Source organism: Bombina bombina, chromosome 3, assembly GCF_027579735.1.
Source record: "Bombina bombina isolate aBomBom1 chromosome 3, aBomBom1.pri, whole genome shotgun sequence".
NCBI classification, from domain to species: Eukaryota; Metazoa; Chordata; class Amphibia; order Anura; family Bombinatoridae; genus Bombina; species Bombina bombina.
This window is the reverse complement of record NC_069501.1, coordinates 990,932,056-990,955,940: the sequence shown is the minus strand read 5'-3', so window position 1 is coordinate 990,955,940 and position 23,885 is coordinate 990,932,056. Positions and strand designations below refer to the sequence as shown.

Below are 23,885 nucleotides of genomic sequence, written 5' to 3'. Positions count from 1 at the left end.
TGTGGGTCAGCAGCACTTGTTCAAGCATAAACAGTGTCATATATTGTGATTAACACATTTACTCATTTTAAGTTTGTACACAGATAAATATCTTATCAATTAAAGGGACATGAAAGTCGTAATTAAATGTTCATGGTTAAGATAGAACATGCAATTTGAAGAGACTTTTCAATTTACATCTGTTATCAAATTTACTTTATTCGCTTGTTTGACAAAAAGCATACCTAGGTAGGCTAAGGAGCAGCAATGCACTGTGGGAGGTAGCTGGTTATTGGTGGCTACACGCAAATGCTTCTTTTCATTGGCTCGCCAGATGTGTTCAGCTAGCTCCCAGTAGTGCATTGCTGCTTTAGAGTTGGATTTGCAGGGGTTAAACATGGATTTAGATGCAAGCAAACGTGGAATAAAATGCATTATAGCGTTTTTTTTTTTGCACGGTTATGTCCCTCTTCTCATACAATTTCTAAACTTTACCTTGTTTCTGAAAGAAACAAAATCATGCAGCACTTCTGAAACAACTCGCTTTACAATAAGGTGACTAAAACGTCAAAAATTTTTCGAAAATATATAGTGAGCTGACTGAGTAGATCATGGAAATGCTGGCCCATGTGTATGGACTACTACTACTAATAATAAAAAACATTCTGACTGTATCAGCCACTGTACTTGCAGGACGCAGTTAGTTTATTAGCCTGCTGAGGGCTTTCCCAGCTGATGTCACGCTAGCAGAGCTCTCAATAAGAACTGATGTAGATAAGTCAGGCGCAGATACTGTAAGGTCAGACATCAGACACGTTGGAGAGGCAGGGAATCCTGCAGGCACAGCTCTGGCGTGTTTAGGGGAGAGGCTCTCAGAGGGTGTGATCTTGCTGGAATCCCTCCAGCCCTCTGACTCAAACCTGATCTTCCTCGTAGCAGCAATTCTGAAAAAATTATTGCTACCACTATTGTTACATACTTTAAAGTTTCACTTCCTGACTGAGGCTAAAGCACTGTTTTTGAACCAACCCCCTTTTTGTTTTTTTCTGCATTTGTCTTTTTTTTATTACCTTTTTTGTTGTCACTGTTGTCACATCCTGTAAGAACGAAAAAAGAAGAGGAAGGGACATTGTCATTTGGAGGAAATCTTCTTGAGCAGGTAAATTTTCAGTGTATTAATTTGGAGGGCAGTATACATGCTGTTTTTATACTTCGTTTTATAAAACTGCAGATGGCATTGAATATAACTGCATAGGTATAGGTTACTGAATTCAGTTCCTTTATCTGATTAAGTGAAAGTGTGTGAGCATGATCTTTATAATTAATTATAAGCATTTTTTTTTTGTTTACTTGAAACTTTAAAGCAAACTATATTTTTCATTCTGACAAGGATATATATATGTATTGCATTTTTGTTGTGATAGGGCTACTGTGACTACAATGCTAATGGTATTTGACTGGCAGCCATGGGGTTAAATATATGCTAAGGTTGGGTTGAGTGATGGTGCTCAGAATTGTAGTGACAGGGATGCATACACTGGCATTTAGGCCAGTTTATAGCAGGGCTGTTTTCATTCATTCACTTTATAGAGTGCTTATTTTGCAGGGCAAGAGAAGAGCAAACTCAATTTAATTAAAACAAAGTATTGCTTGAAATGCAAATGGTTATTCTGGCACATTGAGCTGTTAAAATAGTTCAAAACATTCAGCAACACTGGATGAACATATATGTTGGTTTATTATTTTTGATATTTTTTTTTTCTCCATTGCAGAGAGCCTATTATTTACAATAATGTTATTCATTAAGAGAACATTTCTTTGTGGGTATATTATTATTATTATCGGTTATTTGTAGAGCGCCAACAGATTCCACAGCGCTATTCTATATTGTGTGTGTGTGTGTTTGAACATGTTCAGTATACATATCTGCTCTCTGTGGTCTTATCTATCTGTAGATAAAGGGAAATAAAAGAGCATATGAAAATGTATCTTTGCATGTGTACACATAAGTGTTTGCTATTTTAGGTGTGTTTGAGAGAGTGTGTGGTTTATATTTATATTCAAATCAGCATTTATTTATTTTTCTGCTCACCTGGCTCTGAGTATAAGTGTATTTAGCTGGGCAGAACTGTATTTATGGGAAGGTAAATGAAAGGGTTTTAGTGTATAAAGAGACAAAATATAATATGTACTTTTAATTACTTTACCTGCAAATTTATACTGCAGTACCTCGCCATTAACCCTTTCTTTTAAGTTTCCGAATTGTAAAACTCTAACTCCCCCCACACAATTCCTTCTATGGCTGTATCTATATCTTCTGTTGTTTTGGTAGAAGGCAAAAGTGCACAGTGATTATCTGCTGGAGCATGCCTAGAAGCTGTGAACTCTGTTGAAATACTATGCTTGTGTCTAAACACTGATAAGGGGGGAGGGGTAGACTGCTCTAGACAGCATGGCTGTTTAAGAATTTTTGCTTATTTTTGGAAATTATTTTAAAATACTTGCCAGCAATTTTTTTTAAAAAAAATTATGCAAACTATTTTTACTTACTTAGCCCTTTTAGGATATGCACAAATCTCAACCTGTTTTATGGCACTTTAAGTGCACTAAGGTGTTGGATGCATTTGAATGACATAAAAAAAACCACATCACTGATATGCTAATGCCTATTGCCTGCCATTGGGAATACAACATACTAATGGCTCCATCATATATTAGTTTTGGCCAGGATAATATGACAGTCTATAAGAGGCCTAAGAGATTTTTTTTTTATTGCAGTACTCCATTTGTATAGCAGTAAATCTGACCCATGCACCAAGCCAATAACAGAATCATTGTTGCTCTTTCACTTGTGTTACAAGATATCAATATATTATTCACCATTCAAAGCAGCATAAATCTGTTACAGTGTTTTATGGCATCCCAGCCAGAGATAAGCTGGTTCACTGTACTGCTGTACGATCATGATATCACCACGCTTTTGTGTATCTGCCGTATCCCATGATTATCAGTGTTTGTATACTGTAGATGTGGGGCTTTCTGGGGAAAAACAAGTCTGCTGAAAATTTTGCAGATTAGGTGAAAAGTCTAGTCAGGTCATATATCTTATTTGCCACCAAATTTACTCAGCGTTGACTACCGAAGCTAGTGTCAATCTAAAACAGAAAAGAAAAAAAAAATTATAAAAGTAGATAGTATGTGGGAAAAGTGTTTTATTTTTTTTAACATTAGGTAAGTTCAAGATGCTTTATTTGCATATAAAACGTACTCTTACAGATTATATATGGTTAAGCCATATGGGGCTTCAGGAGTTTGTTCTACAAGCTTATGTCCAATACTACACCTTGAAAAAAATAAACGGACATAAAAAGTCAAACTTTCACGATTTAGATACAGCATGCAATTTTGGTATCCTTTGCTGAAAAGCATACTTAGGTAGGCTTGGGAGCAGCAATGCACTACTGGGAGCTTGCTGCATATTGGTGGCTGCACATGAAGTGTTCAGCTAGCTCCCAGTAGCGCATTGCTGCTCCTTCAACAAAGTATACCAAGAGGATTAAGTAAATTTGATTATAGAAGAATATTAGAAAGTTGTTTATTGTAAGCTTTATTTGAATGATGAAAGAAAGATGATGGGTTTCACCTCCCTTTAAGCTACTATGATTTTGTATAAATAGTAATACATGTTATGACATATGACATGAAAGCATTAGAAGTGGAAAGGTAAAGACTTTAAGATGTTTCTGGCAGAAGTATGGAATAAGATTGCTGTCAAAAGGGCAATCTTGTTCCATAGATAGGACTATACTGAGAATTAGTTAAGCTTTTACTTTGAAAAAAATGATGGACAAACCTGGTTCATATCTGCCATGGAAATCTGTTTCTATGTTTTTTACTTACAGGCTTGGCACCAAAATGATGCAATTATGGTGCTCTTAAGACAAATGTTAATAAATTAATGTTCTGACAGGTGTTTGTGTGTAATATTGTTCATATTCATATTCATTCTATTATTTGTGCATGCAAGTTGCATTTACCCTCTTCTTTATTTATAAAGTGAGAATGTATTATTATAGCATTAACTTTAACATCAGTATGGTAGTATTATACAGTAATAGTTTCAGTTCAGATTGTAAGTTGCCACAGGAACAGGGCCCTCAATTCCCCCTGTATGTGTTTGTTAAATTTTGTCTGGGGTCTTATATTGTATTGTACTTTTATCTTTGTACCCATGGACAGCGCTGCAGAATCTGATGGCGCTTTATAAATAAAGAATAATAATTATAGTTTAACTAAAGACTATTCTCCTAGCAATGTTCACTTACTCCTGGACTGTATTTTTATGCCATGCTTCAGACAAGTTGTTAGTGGGCTGCTGGAATCCCAAGGATGATTTTACTTTGCTTATATATTCTCCAGTTTACCTCAAAAATCACCAACATTCTTTCTCAGCTCCCCTCACTAAATTCTCTACTCTCCCATAAACAATGTTTATTTTAACAGTTATCACTGGCACATTATTGGAGTCAAACTCAAAGTGAATGTGCAGTTATTTTGAGGATTTGGGATATGCAGATATTTGCTTTGGTGAAAACTGGTTGCTAAAACTGACTCCAGTGGTGACCAGAGTTTGGGCCTAAGTATTTGTGAAGTTTAGAAGTGTGATCTCATTGTAGGAGTATTCACACTGAATGCTGTAATACTCTTGTACCAAATCAGGATTTACTTATGCAAAAAGCTATTTTTTGCTCTAGGCTATAATTATGGTGCATTATATACTAGTTGAAACATATCATATTTCTTAGTTTTTTTACTTGAGGCCATCTAAATATTGTACATTTTTCAGAGCAGAGGTTTCCTCATCTTGTATTTGTTTTATGTATCTGTATTTCTTTTTTTTTTTTCCAATGAATCATTATCATTATGTACCAAAATAATGTACAAGATGCTTCAAAAATAAATGCTAATCACAAAACAATCAGAAGGTGTACTGGTCAGTACTTACAGGTCTTCTACTGGTAGACCACAATCATTTGAAGCAATGGTATGTTTGGAAGGAGGACTATTTTTGAAAGCCAGCATGCTTTTTATTGTTACATTTCTTTAATGTTCTTTACAGTGCCACAACCTCACCCTTTCCTCTTTCTGACCACCATCTTCTTACTTGCAACATATCATCCCTCCCTACAACTTTCCCTCCTTCTGATCCTCACACCAAACTTCACAGAAGCATTATGTCATTAGATCAACAACAGCTTTCTAATTCCCTCAAACCTCTCCTCTCATCCTTCTCCTCCTTTTACTGCCCTGACCAATCTATCTGCCACTATAACTCCACCCTTACATCCATCCTTGACGATCTCGCCCCTCTTACCATAGCTCGGAAATCAAACACTCATCCTCAGCCCTGGCATACTCCTCTGACACGATACCTACGCCGATGTTCCCGTACTGCTGAGCGGCACTGGAGAAAATCTAGGAATTCAGCTGATTTTCAACATTACAAATATATCTTGAACTCCTACTATTCTGCCCTTAATTTCCATAAGCAACATTACTTCTCTACTCTTATCTCTAATCTTTCTTCAAACCCAAAACGTTTGTTCTCCACTTTCAATACCCTTCTCCGCCCTCCCCCACCTCCTATTACAACTTCTCTGTCAGCTCAAGACTTTGCCAGCCACTTCAATAACAAAATCGACTCCATCAGAAATTAAATCAGCTCTCAACATCATTCCTTTCTCTCACCCACTCAAATGCTCTCAATCAACCACAACCCACATAACCTTAAACTTAGCTCATTCTCCCCTGTCACTGAGGAAGACGTTTCGGCACTTATACTGCGCTCTCACCTCACTACCTGTCCCCTTGACCCTATCCCCTCACAGCCACTCCCCTCCCTCTCTGCTACCCTCACCCCTATACTCACACACACTTTCAACCTCTCCCTCAGCACTGGCATATTTCCCTCATCGCTGAAACATGCACTGGTCACACCTATTCTCAAAAAACCTTCCCTTGATCCTACCTCCCCATCCAACTACTGCCCTATTTGTCCCCTTGACCATATCCCCTCACAGCCACTCCCCTCCCTCTCTGCTACCCTCACCCCTATACTCACACACACTTTCAACCTCTCCCTCAGCACTGGCATATTTCCCTCATCGCTGAAACATGCACTGGTCACACCTATTCTCAAAAAACCTTCCCTTGATCCTACCTCCCCATCCAACTACCGCCCTATTTCCCTCCTCCCTCTTGCATCAAAGCTTCTCGAAAAACTAGTTTATGCACACCTATCCCATTTCCTTACAATAAACTCCCTCCTTGACCCACTGCAATCTGGATTTCGTCCCCATCACTCCACAGAGACAGCAATTGTTAAGGTTACCAATGACCTACTTACAGCAAAATCAAAAGGCCACTTCTCTCTGCTTATCCTCCTTGATCTGTCCGCAGCCTTTGACACTGTTGACCACCCTCTTTTGCTCCAAACCCTCCAATCCTTCGGCATCTGTGACACAGCCCTCTCGTGGCTCTCTTCCTACCTGTCAAACCGTACCTTTAGTGTAACCTTCTCTGGGGCCTCCTCTGCCCCATCACCACTTTCTGTTGGAGTACCACAAGGCTCTGTCCTCGGTCCCCTTCTCTTCTCAATCTACACGTCATCACTAGGTTCCCTAATAAAGTCCCACGGTTTACAATATCATTTGTATGCCGACAACACCCAAATCTACTTCTCTGCACCAGACCTATCTCCTTCCTTGCTAACCCGTGTCACTAACTGTCTTTCTCACATCTCTAACTGGATGTCCTTTCACTACCTCAAGCTAAATCTCTCCAATACTGAGCTCCTTATTTTCCCCCCTTCCTTACACTTCCTTACACAAGACACAACTAAGATTTTAATCCACTCTCTCATTCTTTCCCGCCTTGATTACTGCAACTCTGTCCTCTCTGGTCTCCCCACCTGCCGCCTAGCTCCTTTACAATCCATAATGAATGCCTCTGCCAGACTCATCTTTCTGACACGTCGCTCTTCATCTGCTGCACCTCTCTGCCAATCCCTTCACTGGCTTCCTCTTGCCTCTAGGATCAAACACAACATTCTCATTCTGACATACAAAGCCCTCAACTGCACTGCTCCTCCCCCCTATATCTCAGACCTTGTCTCCAGATACTCTCCCTCCCGACCTCCTACTCTCCTCCTCTCTTGTCACCTCATCACACTCCCGTTTACAGGACTTCTCCAGACTGGCTCCCATCTTGTGGAACTCTCTGCCTCGCTCCACAAGACTCTCTTCTAGTTTTAAAAGCTTCAAGTGCTCCCTAAAGACTCTACTGTTCAGAGATGCATACAACCTACACTAACCTTTTCTACTACCAGTTCCTCTCCTCCATTGCTATCCCCTGAACATGTAAGCCTAAGAGTCCAGCTGTTTGTAGATCACCTTCTTAAGAGCTGACTACAACAGTGCAACTCTTGGCAGGGCCCTCTACCCATTTGATCCCTATAATTGTTTTGTTGTACTCCCCCTCTGTTTATAGCGCTGCGGAATCTGTTGGCGCTCTACAAATAACCGATAATAATAAAATAATAATAATAAATATGTCCCTTTAATTAACTACAGCTGAGATAAATGTTTGCACATTGGATTGAAAAGCATTTATGTAACTTTAATTAACAACAGTAGGCTTAAATGTTTGCTCACTGGATTAAAGTCACCCTTCTGTCATTTTATACCTTGCACTATGTTTTAAAGGTACATTAACATAATTTTAAAATATAGTAGTTTGTTTAAAAAAAATAAAATAAATATGGATGTTCATGTGCTGAAAATATTCTTTTTTTATCCTTATTGTTTGTGGTATGTGTTAATATCTACCTGATGACCTGCTTCAATTCAACGGATGCTTGTTAGTTTTAAAAGAAACGTTTGTTTTAAAAATAAACAGCATTATCTTATGCAGAAATAATTTTAACATGTCTATTTTATTTATTTAAATTATTTTAGATACACACGGCTGAGATTTGTTGACTTTACCATTAAATGGACAGATTGAGCCCACCTAGGTTTACTCTTTAACAAAGCATACCGAGACAATGAAGCAAAATTGATAATAAAAGCAAATAATTTTTTTAATTGCATTCTTTATATAAAGCATAAACGTTTTGGGCTAGCGCAAAAATAGCCAGCCATTAAAATTAACCAGAGAAAAGTGCCCCAATGCCCTCAAAATCGAGGGCATTACAGTTTCCTATTAAAAAAAATGTAGCTTTTTTTTTTTTTTAAATAAAAAAGGGCCCTCAATCCCCCAGTAAATTTGTTAAAATTTGTCCGGTGTCTTATATTGTATTGTACTGTACTTTTATCTTTGTACCCATGGACAGCGCTGCGGAATCTGTTGGCGCTTTATAAATAAAGAATACTAATAATAATAATAAATATATTTATATGTTAATATATGTATATACGCATATTAACACACAAATATATATATTTAAATAAGCCATGATTACAGTAATCCCTAAACCTGATAAACCTAAGGACAACGTAGGCAGTTATAGGCCAATCTCCTTAATAAACGTTCACATCAAGATATACGCTAAGATCCTGGCAAACCGCCTTAATCCTATCCTTCCGAAAGTCATCCATCCAGACCAGGTTGGATTTATCAGGGGCCGCGAGGCAAAGGACAATACCACCAGACTACTCCATGCTCTCTTTGCTTCTCACAATTCTAAGAGCTCCCTTGTTCTCCTCTCCACTGACGCCGAGAAGGCCTTTGACAGGGTCGACTGGCATTTTATGCGGTCGGCCCTGTCAAGCTTTGGTTTCCCAGACAAATTTATAGCTAGAGTACAAGCACTATATAATAACCCCCGTGCTAGGATAAAAGTCAATGACACAATTTCCCAAACTTTCCCAATATCTAATGGCATATCTAATGGCACCCGACAGGGGTGCCCGTTATCTCCCCTACTGTTTGCCATTACAGTGGAAATACTTGCAATTCAAATTAGAAACGACCCTAATATCACCGGCATCCTGTTTGGCAATATCCATCAGACTTGTCTTCTTTTTGCAGATGATATTATCTTCACATTACAGGCGCCAAAAACCTCTCTCCCTGCCCTCATACAAGTCTTAGAGTTATATAAACAGTTTTCTAATTACTCTATAAATATGTAGAAATCAAGCATCATTCCCATTCATATAAACCCCACAGAACTAGACTTCCTCCAAAACGACACCCCCTTTGCTGTCACAAGCTCCCTAAGATATTTGGGACTTAATATTCCTACTAACCCTCAGGATTTGTTCCACGAGAACTTTCTAAAGCTTCAAACTGTAGTCTTCCCATTACTAGATACGTGGCATAAACAGGGCCACCTATCTTGGACAGGCCGAAATAAACGCCATAAAAATGATGATTATTCCTAAGTATCTTTATTTATTTCAAGCCCTTCCTATCACAATACCAAGACAATTTTTACGCACTCAACAAAGAATGTTAGAATCATTTATCTGGGCCTATAAAAAACCAAGAGTGTCTCGCCTAACGCTATACTTGAGAAAAGACGAAGGAGGTCTTAATATCCCAAATTTGTCATTATATTATAGGGCAGCACACCTCGCTCGAATAGTGGCGTAGAATCATAATTCTTCATTTAAAATCTGGGTACAAATCGAGGCAGCCCTTCTCCAGCAAACCTCGATGCGAGACCTCTGTTGGCTCCCCAAACCCCATAGACTCTCCATGATCAAGCTTAACAAAAGTATTAACACTACTCTTGCCATTTGGGACTCCCTTATCCAGTATCCCAACACCCTTTTTATATATGCAGCCACCAATCGGCAGCTTTAACCTAGGTTCTGCGTTGCTCATGAGCTTTCCTAGATAAATCTTTCAGCGATAGATAACAAGAGAAGGAAGCAAATTAAATAATAGAAGTAAATTGGAAAGTTGTTTAAAATTGTATGATCTGTCTAAATCATGTCTAGTTATGACTTTACTGTCCCTTTAAGACAAATTTATTTCATTTATAAAATTATGCTTCATATCCTATTTTTCATTATAATGATAAATAAACAAGTGAAAAGAAACACTACTGTATACAAATGTTAAGTAGTTTGTAATAACATAAATACCAGAATGATAATTTAACCTACATTTTAAATTATGCCGCAATCTGTTTTATACAAATAATGCCATATTGTTGTGTTGCTTCAATTCATATATCTATGTTTGACTTTAAGAGCAACAAAATGCATTGTCAGATTTGGGTCCAAAGTCTATATTTGAAAGGACATATATAAGTTTGAGGCTTTCCTCTTAGTGAATGATTAATGAAGCATGTAATTGAAGTGACTTTTTTTGCAGGATGTAATAATGACAAAGGTTAAGTAACATTTATTAGTTTTGGTAAATAAAGGATTTGTTCTTCACACTTTGAAAATTAGCATTTTGCAGTCCCCCTTAGTGGGATAATAAATGGAGATAAAATCACAAGTTTTCTAGTGAGTATTTAAAATGTCAATTGCTTTCTAATGAAGTGTTATGGATCTGAAGACTACTTATTTTGTAGCACATTCAGTAGACAGGTTTATTTTGTATAACTTAAAGGGCAAGAATAGTGAGATAGTAAAATGCTGTGCACCTCTGTGTGTTTAATAAACACAAAGGGCTCGTTCGCCCCCCCTACAACTGCAGGTTCTCACAAGAGAACCTGCAGTCAGTATTTATCAAGAAGCGGTAATCAGACAGCTGCTTCCTAAACTCTTCTGGAGAATTTTAATCTCCCCGGTCTGTGCAATGGCGCTCGTGTGCAATGCTAAATTCCTGCAGCGGATTTCTTCCCACCACAGGCGAGCTGGGGTGGATAGGGGTGAATATGTACGCCCATGTCTGCCCTAGCTTGATAAATCGAGCTCAAAGTGGTTTAAAAGGACATGAGACCCAACATTTTTCTTAGTGATTCAGAGAGAGCTTACAATCTTAAAAAAGTTTTCCGTTTACTTCTAATATTAAATTTACTTCATTTTTATGGTATTCGTTGTTGAAGACATATGTTGATAGGTTGTGTGCATAAATCCTGGAGCAGTACATGCCAGCAAACAGTGCTGTGATCTACTATTCTGTTACAAAGGTCCTGGGGAGAACACTGACATAGCTATAAAACTGCTGCCACGTATTGCTGCCGTTACGTGCACACTCCTACACCTTCCTACCTTTCAACAAAGGATACCAAGAGAATTAAATAAGTTTCATAACAGAAGTCATCTGGTGAGCCAATGACAAGAATGTGATAAAAAAAAGTAAAGTTGAAAGTTGTTTAAAATTGTATGCGGTCTAAATCATTAAAGAAGAATCCTGGATTTCATGTCCCTTTAAGTCTGCTTCTGTACTAGACAGCTTCTGAATAAACGTGTGTTGCCTTTAACCCATTTACTACCAGGAATTTCAGAGAAAAACTTGCCCAAAGTACCAGAGAATGTTTAGCATTTCTGCTATTACTACGTTTGAAAAAAAAATAAAAAAATAGAGCTTTTGTTTTTTGATTTACCTATGAAAACTATATATATATTTCTAAAGTATACAACCCAAAGTATTGATCTAGGTCTATTTTGGTATATTTGATGCCAGAATTTAGCCAACAAATACGATTGTATAAAAAATGTTGCAGTCATAAGACAAATGGTTGTAAAAGCTTCTCTTGGCCCCCTTTGTTCAATAAATAGGAAACATGTATGGTAAAGGTTTTTGACAATCAGGCCGCTAATTGCAGCTGTGCACAACACTTCTGAAATTCCCAGCAGTGAAGGGTTTAATCAGTTTGCTTGTAAGGTTTATAGTTGCTCCAGAGTAGAGATTACCCTCCTACCTGACACCTCCCATCCCTGATCCCTCCCAAACACATCTCTTCCCTCCACTCTCCCACCCCCACTGGTCACCACCATTTTAAGTACTGGCAGACAGTCTACCAGTATGCAGCTTAGGGCTTTTATTTATTGTAATTTTATTTCTGTAGTGTAGATCCCTCCACACCTTCCCACCTCCCTGATCTCCCTCAAACAGCTCTCTTACTCTCCCCCCTCTCACTACTCTCCAGCATATGTGTTACTGGCAGTCAGTTTGCCAGTAACAAATTATTTGTTTTTTAGCTACTTTTTTAAATTCATCTTTATTATTTTCTGTAGTGTAGGGCCCCCCTCACCCTCCCCACCTCCAAGCGATTAATTTAGGGTCCCACCTCCCCCTCCGAATAGCTTTTTCTGTTATTATCACTAATAATAAGTAATACAAATATATTGCACATTTTTTTTTCACTATGCATAATTAAACATTTCATATCAAAATCCTAGTGCTTCATGTCCAGCTAAGAAAAATATTTTACCTTTACTTTTCAGGACCTGAACAATGGTATTGTACACACTATTTTCTCTCTTTTTATTTTTACAGATTATGGAAGACATACTCCCCACTGCAAAACTGATTATAGTTTTCCCCTATATAGATTATAGGGTAAAGCTGCTGATGTGTCCATATAGTTATTGCCAGATCTAGCCTGGTTTTGTAACTGCAAGAATGTATTTCTATTTGCATGCTGCCAAGCTCATTAGCATCATTTTGCATAAATAATTATGCAGCATAAATCAGGAACTGAAGCTGCTAAGACTGATTTTAAATTATATTTTGTTTATAATTATATTCAAATACAATTAGAAGAAGTTTGACTATTATATCATCTTTCATTTCTATATTTAATTTTTATTTTCAACTTGACCTGAAACTTAAAAATACCAGCCATATCATTAAAATACCGGCTGGGCGATCATTTGGAGAAACATATAAATGACCTCCTGCATTGATCAAGCCTTCACTGTGTAGAATATTGAAGGGTCAAGTTGTGGCACTCTGGCCTGTCTGGTACAATAGAAAAAGAAACTTTTGTATAGTTAACCCCTTAATGGCTAGCCATTAAGGACGCTGCTCTCCCGTACCTCTTTCTGCTGCGATCTTGCTAACAGTGGCGAGATCGCTCTATTTCTGCATGCCACACGAGTGGGGCAGTGCAGAAACAGAAGTACAGAGAGACCGATGCAGAGATATACACGCTATTTCCCTCTCGGCATCTGGTAGCTTTGATGCCAATTGTTAGTGGCGTGGGAGGGTCAGGAGGGAGGCGGGTGGGTGGACCATCACTGGAGGGGGCGGTATTGGGATGGAGGGGGTGGGAAATAGTGGGACTGCTACACTGCAGAAAATTCTACATTGGGAGGGAGAGGGAGGCTCTAGAGGGGGAATTAGAGGGGAAAAGGGTGAATAAAAAAGATCATTTGGAGTGGGAGGTAGGGTGAATGAGGGGGGCAGCTACACTACAGAAAAATGTGAGTGTGTGTGTGTTTTTTTTTTTTAGTAAATAAAAATAAATGTATAGAAAACTAGGTACAAGCAGACAGCTGCCATTGCCTAAGAGGGCATACACTAGTTAGAGGGGGGAGGGTTAGAGAGCTGTTTGGGAAGGATCAGGAAGGTAAGGGGGTAATCCTACACTGCAGAAAATAATAAATAAAAACAAAAATTAAAAGAAAAAAAAAGGGTCTAAAACTTAACATTGGCAAACTGTTTGCCAGTACCTAAGATGGTGGGTGGGAGGGAAGAGAGCTGTTTAGGAGAGATCTGTTAGGGATCAGGGGATGGGGGGGGGGGATCAGGAGGAAGGGTAATCTCTAATCTACAGCTAAATGTAACCTTACAAGCTACCTGATTAACCTCTTAACTGCCAAAATTTCAGAAGTGTGGTGCACAGCTGCAATTAGCGGCCTTCTAATTACCAAAAAGCAATGGCAATGCCATGCATGTCTACTATTTCTGAACAAAGGGGCTCCCAGAGAAGCTTTTACATCCAATTGTGTTATGACTGCACAAGTGGTATGTATATAATTTCAATGAGAACCTCAAAGTTTGTGAAAAAGTTAACAAAAAATTTTTGCAGCAAAACTGTGGCATGAAAAATACTAAAATGGGCCTAGATCAATACTTTGGGATGTCTAATAAAAATATATATAGTTTTGATAGGAAAATAAAAACAAAGCTCTATTTCTGTTTAAATGGGGTGTTGTAAAAAATGCTAAAAGTTCTCTTTTGGGCAAGTTTTAGTCTGAAATGCTTGGTCCTTAAGGGGTTAAATTAACCCCTTCCTGATGGTACTTATTTGTTACATCGATCAAAGTTCCGATGTAAACAAATAATAAAAAAATGTAAATTACATGATTGTTCATAGTATCAGGTCAGGGGTGAGTGCCTATGACGCTAGGCACGGCCTCCAGCCTACGAACCCAGTTAGGAAGCCGTTATGACTTCAGTACAGTAGAACGGCTAGGATAAAATAAATAAAGTACATTACAAAATCTTTCTAAACATAATTATTTTGTTCATAAAGTTATACACTAAATGGTTACAAGTATGTGGACTCGCAAACTTATTATTGAGTTCAGATGTTTTAGCCACACTCATTGCTAATATGTGGAAACAATATACCACATAGCTATGAAATCTCTATAAACAAACATTAGCAATACAATGGGTCGTACTGAAGAAATCAATTACTTTAAACATGGCACTGTCAGAATACCACCTTTGCCACAACTCAGGTTTTGAAAATTCTGCCCTGCTAGAATCTGCCTTGGTCGATTGTAAGGGCTATTATTATGAAGTGGAAGCATCCAGGAGCAACAACAACCCAGTCATAAAGGGGAAGACTACGCAAACTAACAGAGCGGGCATGCTACCTACATGTGTAGCACGTAAAAATCATCTATCATCTGTGGCATCACTGGCTACAGAGTTACAAAAACAGCAGAACTGTGCATCAGGAGCTTCATGACGTGGGTTTCCATGGCTAAGCAGCTGTACACAAGCCTCACATCAACAATACAGAGTGTTGGCTGAAATGGTATAAAGCAGATCACCACTGGTCTTTGGAACAGTGGAAACGTGTTCTCTGGAGTGATGAATCACACTTCACTATCTGACAGTCTGATGGAAGAATTTGGGTGGGGCGAATGCGAGAAGAACACTGCCTACTGGAATGCATAGTGCCTACTGGAAAGTTTGGCTTAGGAGGGATAATGGTCTGGTTTTTTTTTCAAGGTTTGAGCTATGTACCTTAGTTCCAGTGAACGATCATATTAAGAGCAAAGGATATAAAGTCATTTTAGACAAATGGGAGCTTCCAACTTTGTGGCAATAGTTTGTGGAAGGCCCTTTCCTGTTCTAGCATGACTGTGCCTCTGTGCACAACACAAGGTCCATGAAGACGGGTTTGACGAGTTTGGTGTGTAGGAATTTGAGTGGCCTGCACCTCAACCCCCACTAAACACCCTTGGAATAAATTTGAATGCCACTTCCAAGCCAGATCTTCACATTCAACATCAGTGCCTGATCTCACAAATGCTCTTTTGGCTGAATAGGCACAAATTTCTACAGACACACTACATATCTTGCGGAAAGCCTTCCTAGGAAAGTATTATTATTATTATCATCATTTATTTGTATAGCGCCGCCAAATTCCATAGCGCTGGGTACAGTGATAGGGGTATACAATGACAAAGATTTGTGCTAAAATACAAAACATAACAAAACTAAACAAATCTAGTGCAGGAGGAAGAGGGCCCTGCTCTGGAGAGCTCACAGTCTATAGGTTAATGGTGCAGAGACATAAGGTTGGGGTAGCTTGTTACATTGGTTGTATTTGCAGCAGTGAGTCAAGCAGTTCATGTACATGTATTAGTTTGGTTCGGATGCGGGATGGAGGAGAGATGGTAAGCCTCTCTGAATAGGTGAGTTTTCAAGGAGCGTCTGAAGCTATACAAGGTTGGAGACAGTCTAATGGAGTGGGGTAGAGAGTTCCAGAGACAGGAGCAGCACATGCGAAGTCTTGGAGGCGGGAGTGGGACGTAGAGATAACAGGAGTGTAGAGACGTAGGTCAGAGGTTGATCGAAGAGTACGGAATTGGGAATCATTCACAATGAGAGAGGAAATATAGTTGGGAGTTAGACTGTTGAGTGCTTTGTAGGTTAGGGTTAATACTTTAAAATGTATTCTGGAGTGTATGGGGAGCCAGTGTAGAGACTGGCAGAACAGAGCAGCTGATGTAGATCGTCGACTTAGGTGGATGAGTCTATCAGAAGCATTCATAATAGATTGGAGGGAGGAGAGGCGGTGTTTTGGAAGGCCATTTAGGAGTAGATTGCAATAATCAATGCGTGACAAAATGAGGGAATGAATAAGTATTTTTGTAGTTTTATGAGTAAGGAAGGGACGAATTCTGGAAATGTTGCGTAGGTGTGAACGGCAGGATTTCGTAAGCGCTTGTATATGTTGGTTGAATGTGAGTTCTGAGTCTAGTGTGACCCCAAGACAGCGGACCTGGGGTGAGGTATTGAGAATAGAGTCTCCAACCATCAGAGAAATGTTAGGTGTTGGATGTCTCAAAGAGGGGGGATAAGAAGCAGCTCAGTTTTGGACTGATTGAGTTGGAGGTAGTGTGAAGACATCCAAGAGAAAATTGCAGAGAGGCAGTCAGAAATCTGGTTGAGTAAAGAGCGAGAGATATCAGGAGAGGAAAGATAGATTTGGGTATCATCAGCATATAAGTGGTACTGGAATCCAAAGGAGGCTATAAGTTTTCCAAGGCAGGATGTATAAAGAGAGAAAAGCAAGGGACCCAAGACAGAGCCTTGCTGTACTCCAACTGAGAGAGGCATAGGATCACAAGATATGTTGTTAAAGGAAACTGAAAACGAGCGGTTTGACAGATAGGAAACCAGGAGAGGGCTGTGTCTTGGATGCCAAATTAATGTAGTATTTTTAGGAGGAGAGGATGGTCAACTTTTTCAAAAGCTGCGGACAGGTCAAGAAGAATTAGTAAGGAGTATTGGCCTTTTGCTTTGGCTGATAACAGGTCATTTGTTACTTTAGCAAGAGCGGTTTCTGTTGAGTGTTTAGGGCAGAAACCAGATTGTAGTGGATCAAGTAAGGAGTTAGTTGTATGAAATTGAGTTAGCCGATTATAGACTAGTCGTTCCAATAATTTTGAAGTAAGGAGACCGGTCGATAGTTAGAAGGCATGGAGGGGTCAAGCGAGGGCTTTTTTAGGATCGGTATGATTGACGCTTGCTTGAATGTACAATTTCCACACTGAGTAGCAGCAAACAAATAGTGTTTATTTAAAACAACACAACACAATCAGCAACGTTTCGGTATTTCTACCTTATTCATGCATGAATAAGGTAGAAATACCGAAACGTTGCTGATTGTGTTGTGTTGTTTTAAATAAACACTATTTGTTTGCTGCTACTCAGTGTGGAAATTGTATTGATGTTACAGGGACTGGAGTGGGTCTCTGGAGTGGCTGGCAATAGGGTCGCTGTGTGCTGGATTAACCTTCTGATTTTGCATGCTTGAATGTGTCAGGAAATGTGCCAGCGATGAGAGATTGATTAAAGAGATGAGTTAGGGTAGGGGTTAGTGAAGCAGAGAGAGAGGGAATAAGTCGTGAAGGAATTGGGTCAAGTGGGCAGGTTGTGAGATGAGCCAAGGATAGGAGTGCAGAGACTTCTTCCTCTGTTGCAGGAGGGAAGTAGCATAGATTTTTGTTAATAGATCGGGTGGGTAGGATTGCTGGGTTTGAGGGGTGTGAGGTGCAGATCTCTTTTCTAATGGTATCAATTTTATTTTTGAAAGTATTTGTTATAGCAGCAAATACTTTTGGAATGGAATGTTCAACAAGCTCATAAAGGTGTGATGGTCAGGTGTCCACATACTTTTGGTTATATAGTGTATATTAATTAAATAATAAATAACAATTATTGTGTTAGGCTTAACTGAAGTTTGGCTAAACATAACTTGCACTTTTTTTTAAAAAAGAATCAGAAGTAATTAAGAAAAGGTTCCTTAGTAAAGGTTATGATTCAGCAATGGTACAAAAAGCATATGTTAGGGCAAAGAATTTAAATAGATTGTCCCCAAAGCCAATAAATCTAAGAGTAAAACTTCTGAAAATCAACCTTTGTTTATAACAAAATTCAATAGAGCATCTAGACAGATTGAGAATTCTTTTAAAAAACACTGGCCAATTTTGTTACAAGATCCTGTTTTAAGAGATATACTATCAGATAGACCACAGATAGTATTTAAGAAAAAACAGAATTTGCGCAATATTCTAGAGCCAAGTAAACTAAGAGAAAGTGTGAAACAGAAAGATTGGTTGCAAATTAAATCAACCGTTTTTTTTAAATGTGGGAGAAAGAAACTGTCTTAGTTGTTTACATATAGACAAAGAACATTCGGAATTTAAGTCCCTGAGGGATAATAAAGTTTACCCAATAAAAGAATGTATAAACTGTAAAAGTACACATGTAGTGTACCATCTCTCCTGTTCATGTGGGAAAATTTATATTGGTAGGACCAAGAGGAGTCTCAAGACTAGCCTAAGAGAACATTTGGTCAATATAGAGAAAGGGGTATTGTCACATGAGGTTTCAGCACATTTTTTTTGAAGTACATAATAAGAACCCTAGTAGCCTTAAAGTTAAGGGGATTGAGAGAGTTAAGTTAGATATAAGGGGTGGCAACAGACTTATAGCCCTATGACGGAGAGAAACTTATTGGATCAGAACCCTTGGGTCCCTTGAACCAAATGGAATGAACAGAGAGATTGATTTGGCTGCATTTCTGGTTGATGAATAGGGTCCTATTGATAGGGATACATGAACATTCTTAAGAGCTGATATGTTCTAAGTTCTATCAGGAAGATTACTCCCAATACATTTTGGCTGATTAGTGTAACTGTTTATTTAGACATTCCTACATTAAGATACACTTGGCATACATATGTTTTCACATTAGTTAGTCATAGTGGTATTATTTTGTTGGGAAATAGGATTTATAGTATATAATAATGTACACATTACTGAAGTTTTTATCACTTCTATTGCTTCTAGATAGCCATTGAGATAGAAATATACTGATAAATAAGTTCCTCTGATCTTTGTTATCTTGGTACATATATTCACTAGACACATATATGTAGGGGCCTAAAGTTATTTACAAATTATAAGTGTTATGTATTTATATATGATGAGTATGTATATTTATGTATATATATATATATAAAAAAATTTGGCTACAATTTTTTAATTCATTAATCAACCTATCCTTTGGCTGATTATAGGCATTGGTTATTTCCTGGTCAATAATAGAGATGCAGTAAGGGGTATATGAGTGCCAAATGACTTAAATGAATGAATTATGTATGCATAGTCACATTTAATTTAATTTAATTTTATCATATAACTTTTTATCTATTTATATATTTTGTATCATCAAATTAAAGCTTTAGAGAATATACACTTAGATGTTTTTTATATATTTATGTATATATATTTATTTTTTGTGTGCAATAGAGTGCGTATTTTAAGCATGTGATCTAGCGAGTTGGAATATGCTAGAAATATTTTAAGCAGACTTTTACCGCTATCTCATATAGCATTTGTAATAGTGCTAGCAATAATATGTGTCATTCATTGTTATCTATCCTTCTTTTACAACGAGTATTAGAGGTGTGGCAGATTGAAAATTCTCCTCTCTTCTTCTGATTGGGCCACACATAACTGAGAAGGGGATGCATTTTACTAGCACACGTATAAAGTGACAGATGGTGGATCAAGTGGGCAGCCTCTGACGAAGTAGGGAGAACCCCTATGAAACGCATTAGGCCACGCCCACCGTCTACATGCTACCGCAAACAGCTGATGCAAGCTGACGGCATTTTCGCTTGCACACAGCTGATTAACTAAGTGCCGTGTTTTTTATTGTAACAGATTTTATTTGTTTGGACCTCACGTTTTGGGGGTGTTGTGGAAATCCTGATGACAGTAAGCATATGTGAACTTTATTTGTGGAAGTTTGGACACACATTCACATAACGAATATCTGCTGCTGGATCAGACATCAGATGGATATCGTTTAAGAGACTCTGATGGTTCTCAAGTGCCCATACCATACCTCATTTACGTTGAGGTTCTACTTTGTGAGTTTTTTATCGTAGAAGTGTTAATAAATTTTGTACATTTACTGACATATTGCACTTAGAGGTGCTGCGCCTGTTTTTTCTGTTTCTTTTTTATGGAATGTCCAACAAGCTCATAAAGGTCTGATGGTCAGGTGTCCACATACTTTTGGTTATATAGTGTATATTAATTAAATAATAAATAACAATTATTGTGTTAGGCTTAAAGGGCTACTAAACCCAAAATCTTTCTTTCATGATTCAGATAGAGAATAGAAATTTAAACATTACAATTTACTTCCATTATTTATTTTGCTTCATTTTTTAAATATCCTTAGTTGAAGAAAAAGCAATGCACATGGTGAGCCAATCACACGAGGCTTCTATGTGCAGCAACCAATCAGCAGCTAGTGAGCATATCTAGATATGCTTTTCATCAAAGAATATCTAGAGAATAAAACAAATTAGATAATATAAGTAAATTAGAAAGATGTTTAAAATTGCATTCTCTTTCTAAATCATAAAAGAAAAAATGTGGGTGGCATGTCCCTTTAACTGAAGTTTGGCTAAACATAACTTGCACTTTGTTTTATATATTAGCTATTTTACAGCTTGTGTACCTTTTCTATTACAATTCTTATATAATATGGTGGATAACTAATGTAATATTAATGACTCCCTAATGTGTATGAATGTAGTTTTTTCCCAATTAACCTACCTAATTAGGTGTCTGGAGTACTACATGACAGGAAATAGTGCCGTCATCTAGTGCTGTCGCAAAACGGCTGCCATATTATGCTCCAGATATGTGCTTGCTCCTGAGCTTAAGTCACGACTTTTCAGCAAAAGATACCAAAAAAACAAAAAAAGATTATAGAAGTCAATTAGTATGTTGTTTAAAATTGCATGTTCTATCTGAATCATGCAAGAAAAAATTGGAGTTTCGTATGCCTTTAATAAGAATAGGAGAGGTAAGGGGTCAAATTCATTATCAATTTTAGTTCAGGCCATAAATCAAAACAACCAACCAACCAAAAGTCATTTTTAGAGAAGCAAGGAATTTTAGGAATATTTTCGCACCCATTGAATTTAAAATAAAACATCATGTGAGGCAGATTTATTAATCAATAAATCAATCCATTTTTAAGTTTTAATTTGTTGCACCGACAAGAATATTATATATTATACAATGTCTGCGCAACAGATAATATTTGGATTAAACAAGTGGAACCCTGATAAAGGGGATTAGAAACAATTGTTAAATTTAGAATGGGGGGAAATTGCAAACATCTTTTTGTCAAAACATTTAATGGAAAAACATGGTTAGAAAACAAAATGGTCTAAAATTTTGTGGTTTGAGAAATATTTAAAATAATAGAAGAGAATTAGAGAGAAGACTCCTACTAATGGAAGCTGTGACGATTAAAGAGACACTGAACCCAAATGTTTTTCTTTTGTGATTCAGATAGAGCACGACATTTTAAGCAACTTTCTAATTTACTTCTATTATCAAATTTTCTTAATTCTCTTGGAATCTTTATTTGAAATGCAAGAATGTAAGTTTAGAGGCCCATTTTTAGTGAACAACCTGGGTTGTTCTTGCTGATTGGTGGAGGAATTCATCCACCAATAATAAAGTGCTGTCCAGAGGTCTGAACCAAAAAAAGCTTAGCTGCCTTATTTTTCAAATAAAGATAGCAAGAGAACGAAGAAACATTTGATAATAGAAGTAAATTAGAAAGTTGCTTAAATTGCATGCTCTATCTGAATCATGAAAGGAAAAATGTGGGTTCAATGTCCCTTTAAGCCTATCCACCCAGCCGTCACTATGGGGAGGGTGTGGGCATGACAGGGTTAATAGCACTCAGCATGTGGTTCCCTTACCTTTATCTCTACAAAGGACCTAAAGAGACACCAAATTAACCCCCAAATCCTGCCTACACCACCCCAGTTTAACAATGCTGCCATCACCAAGAGTTTTGAATAAGGGTGTCTTGGAAACCCAATAACTCACACAACTAACAATTATACAATGACATGCTGCTTTCTTTAGCAGATCAATGACAAATCTGGCTTCCTCCAATCATTGTTTGCCCCCTTTGGCGTCCAGCTCGTGGGGCAACGCAAAGATTGGAGAAAGCCAGATTCACCATCCATATGCTAATGAAAGCAGCAGATGCGGGCGGAGGATCAGCGTTATGTTTACCATAATGCAAAAGTATTTTAAAGAATAAGCGCCTTTGTAAACTTTAATGAATTAAAGTGACCCTGTTTTTAAAAGTACAGTTTTGGGAGGTTAAATCTTTAAAAACATCATCTTTTTACAGGTATTGCTCTTAATGTTACCTAATTCTGCACATAGTGCATATATTTTCATATGCATGTGTTTTTCTATTAGGGTTATGAGTATCTTGAGTGCTTTTGAGGAAAGCTATCCCACCTTTTAGATGGTGAGAAAAAAACTGTGAGATCTGTAGCGTGAAAATCTCTACAGAATTACACTGGGATTAGAGAGACAATATCATATACGCCTATGGGACACCCATATTCAGCCCATTTTATGAAGAAAAAAAAAAAAGAGCAATTTTGCCTTGCCCTTGTGTTTTGTACTTATAAGTAAGAATTTGGGGGGGGGGAGGGGATTTGCGCATCCAGTGTACTTAAATTACGATGTACGCTGTGCATGTTTAATATGATTTATTCCTGTGTAATTTACCTACATATTTTATGTTTTTGATAAAATACCATTTTTGGTGAACAATTTTGTTTCAATTTTTGATGCACCTTAACAATACAATTTCTTCCAGCATATTTTTTGTGAATGGATCAATTATTTGTTTTGTAAGATTTTTAAAATACAAATTTTATTGTGCACATAACATGGAAATGCAGTATACGCCCCTTAGCAGAACCTTTGTTTTCGTGGTAAAAAGTGTCTGTAGGTCATTCCACCAGGGCAATAGAAGTACTTGCGAGCATTCTTTAATAATCTTGCCAACTCAGAGACCTTTAGATCATTGGGCTCATGGTGTTTTGGTATACACTGCACCCTGATTTAGAGGGTTACTTTTCTACACCCATTATCACTTTGGGGCCGATTCTCAAACACTCACTGGCATGGGAAGAAATTATCAGATTATTTTACAGAGCATCATATTGTAAATTAAGTGTCTCTCCTACACATAAAAATATTAGTGGACTCCCCTTAATTAGATACACAGTTCCCAAGGTAAAAATTGCTTTTTAAATAATAAATACTGATGGGACCCCTTAAAGAATCTTACAAGAATCATGTCAGTCAGAAAGCTTTAGGGAAGGCTTTTATTGTATAGTTGAGGCCTATTTGTTCTAGAAGACTTTTATACTTTATTATAATGAAGGGTATGAAGGATTAGTCTTTTTAAAAGCTGCAAATTTTCCATTGGATTTGGTAATTTGTTTTATATTTTAATGTGTTTATTAAAAAATAGAGTAATTAATTGTTGTGTTTTACAGGAGATACCCACGTACTGTTTGCTTTTTTTATCAAATATTGTTTTCAGAAACCGATTTTGATAATTTACCTGTAGAAAAATATGATTATAGATTACCAGTCAGGGTAGAAGAATTATTTGTCAGAAGAGAAAAAGCTGCTGGTCTACTCAGTGATTTTTATACATACATACATATATATATATATATATATATATATATATATATATATATATATATATATATATATATATATGTATATGTATATGTATATGTATATATATATATATATATATATATATATATATATATATATATATATATATATATATATATATATATATAATCTGTCTT

The 23,885-nt window shown here is 37.4% G+C and overlaps 1 protein-coding gene across 5 annotated transcripts in view; it reads left to right on the top strand.

Moving 5' to 3' along the window:
- Nucleotides 1-777: 777 nt before the first annotated feature.
- Nucleotides 778-23,885, top strand: part of DGKA (diacylglycerol kinase alpha) — a 389,538-nt gene continuing 366,430 nt past the window's right edge. For all 5 annotated transcript variants that reach the window (XM_053708123.1, XM_053708124.1, XM_053708121.1 and 2 more), the window contains exon 1: nucleotides 778-1,138. The gene's annotated coding sequence lies outside the window, so the exon portion shown is untranslated. The remainder of the gene's footprint in view (nucleotides 1,139-23,885) is intronic.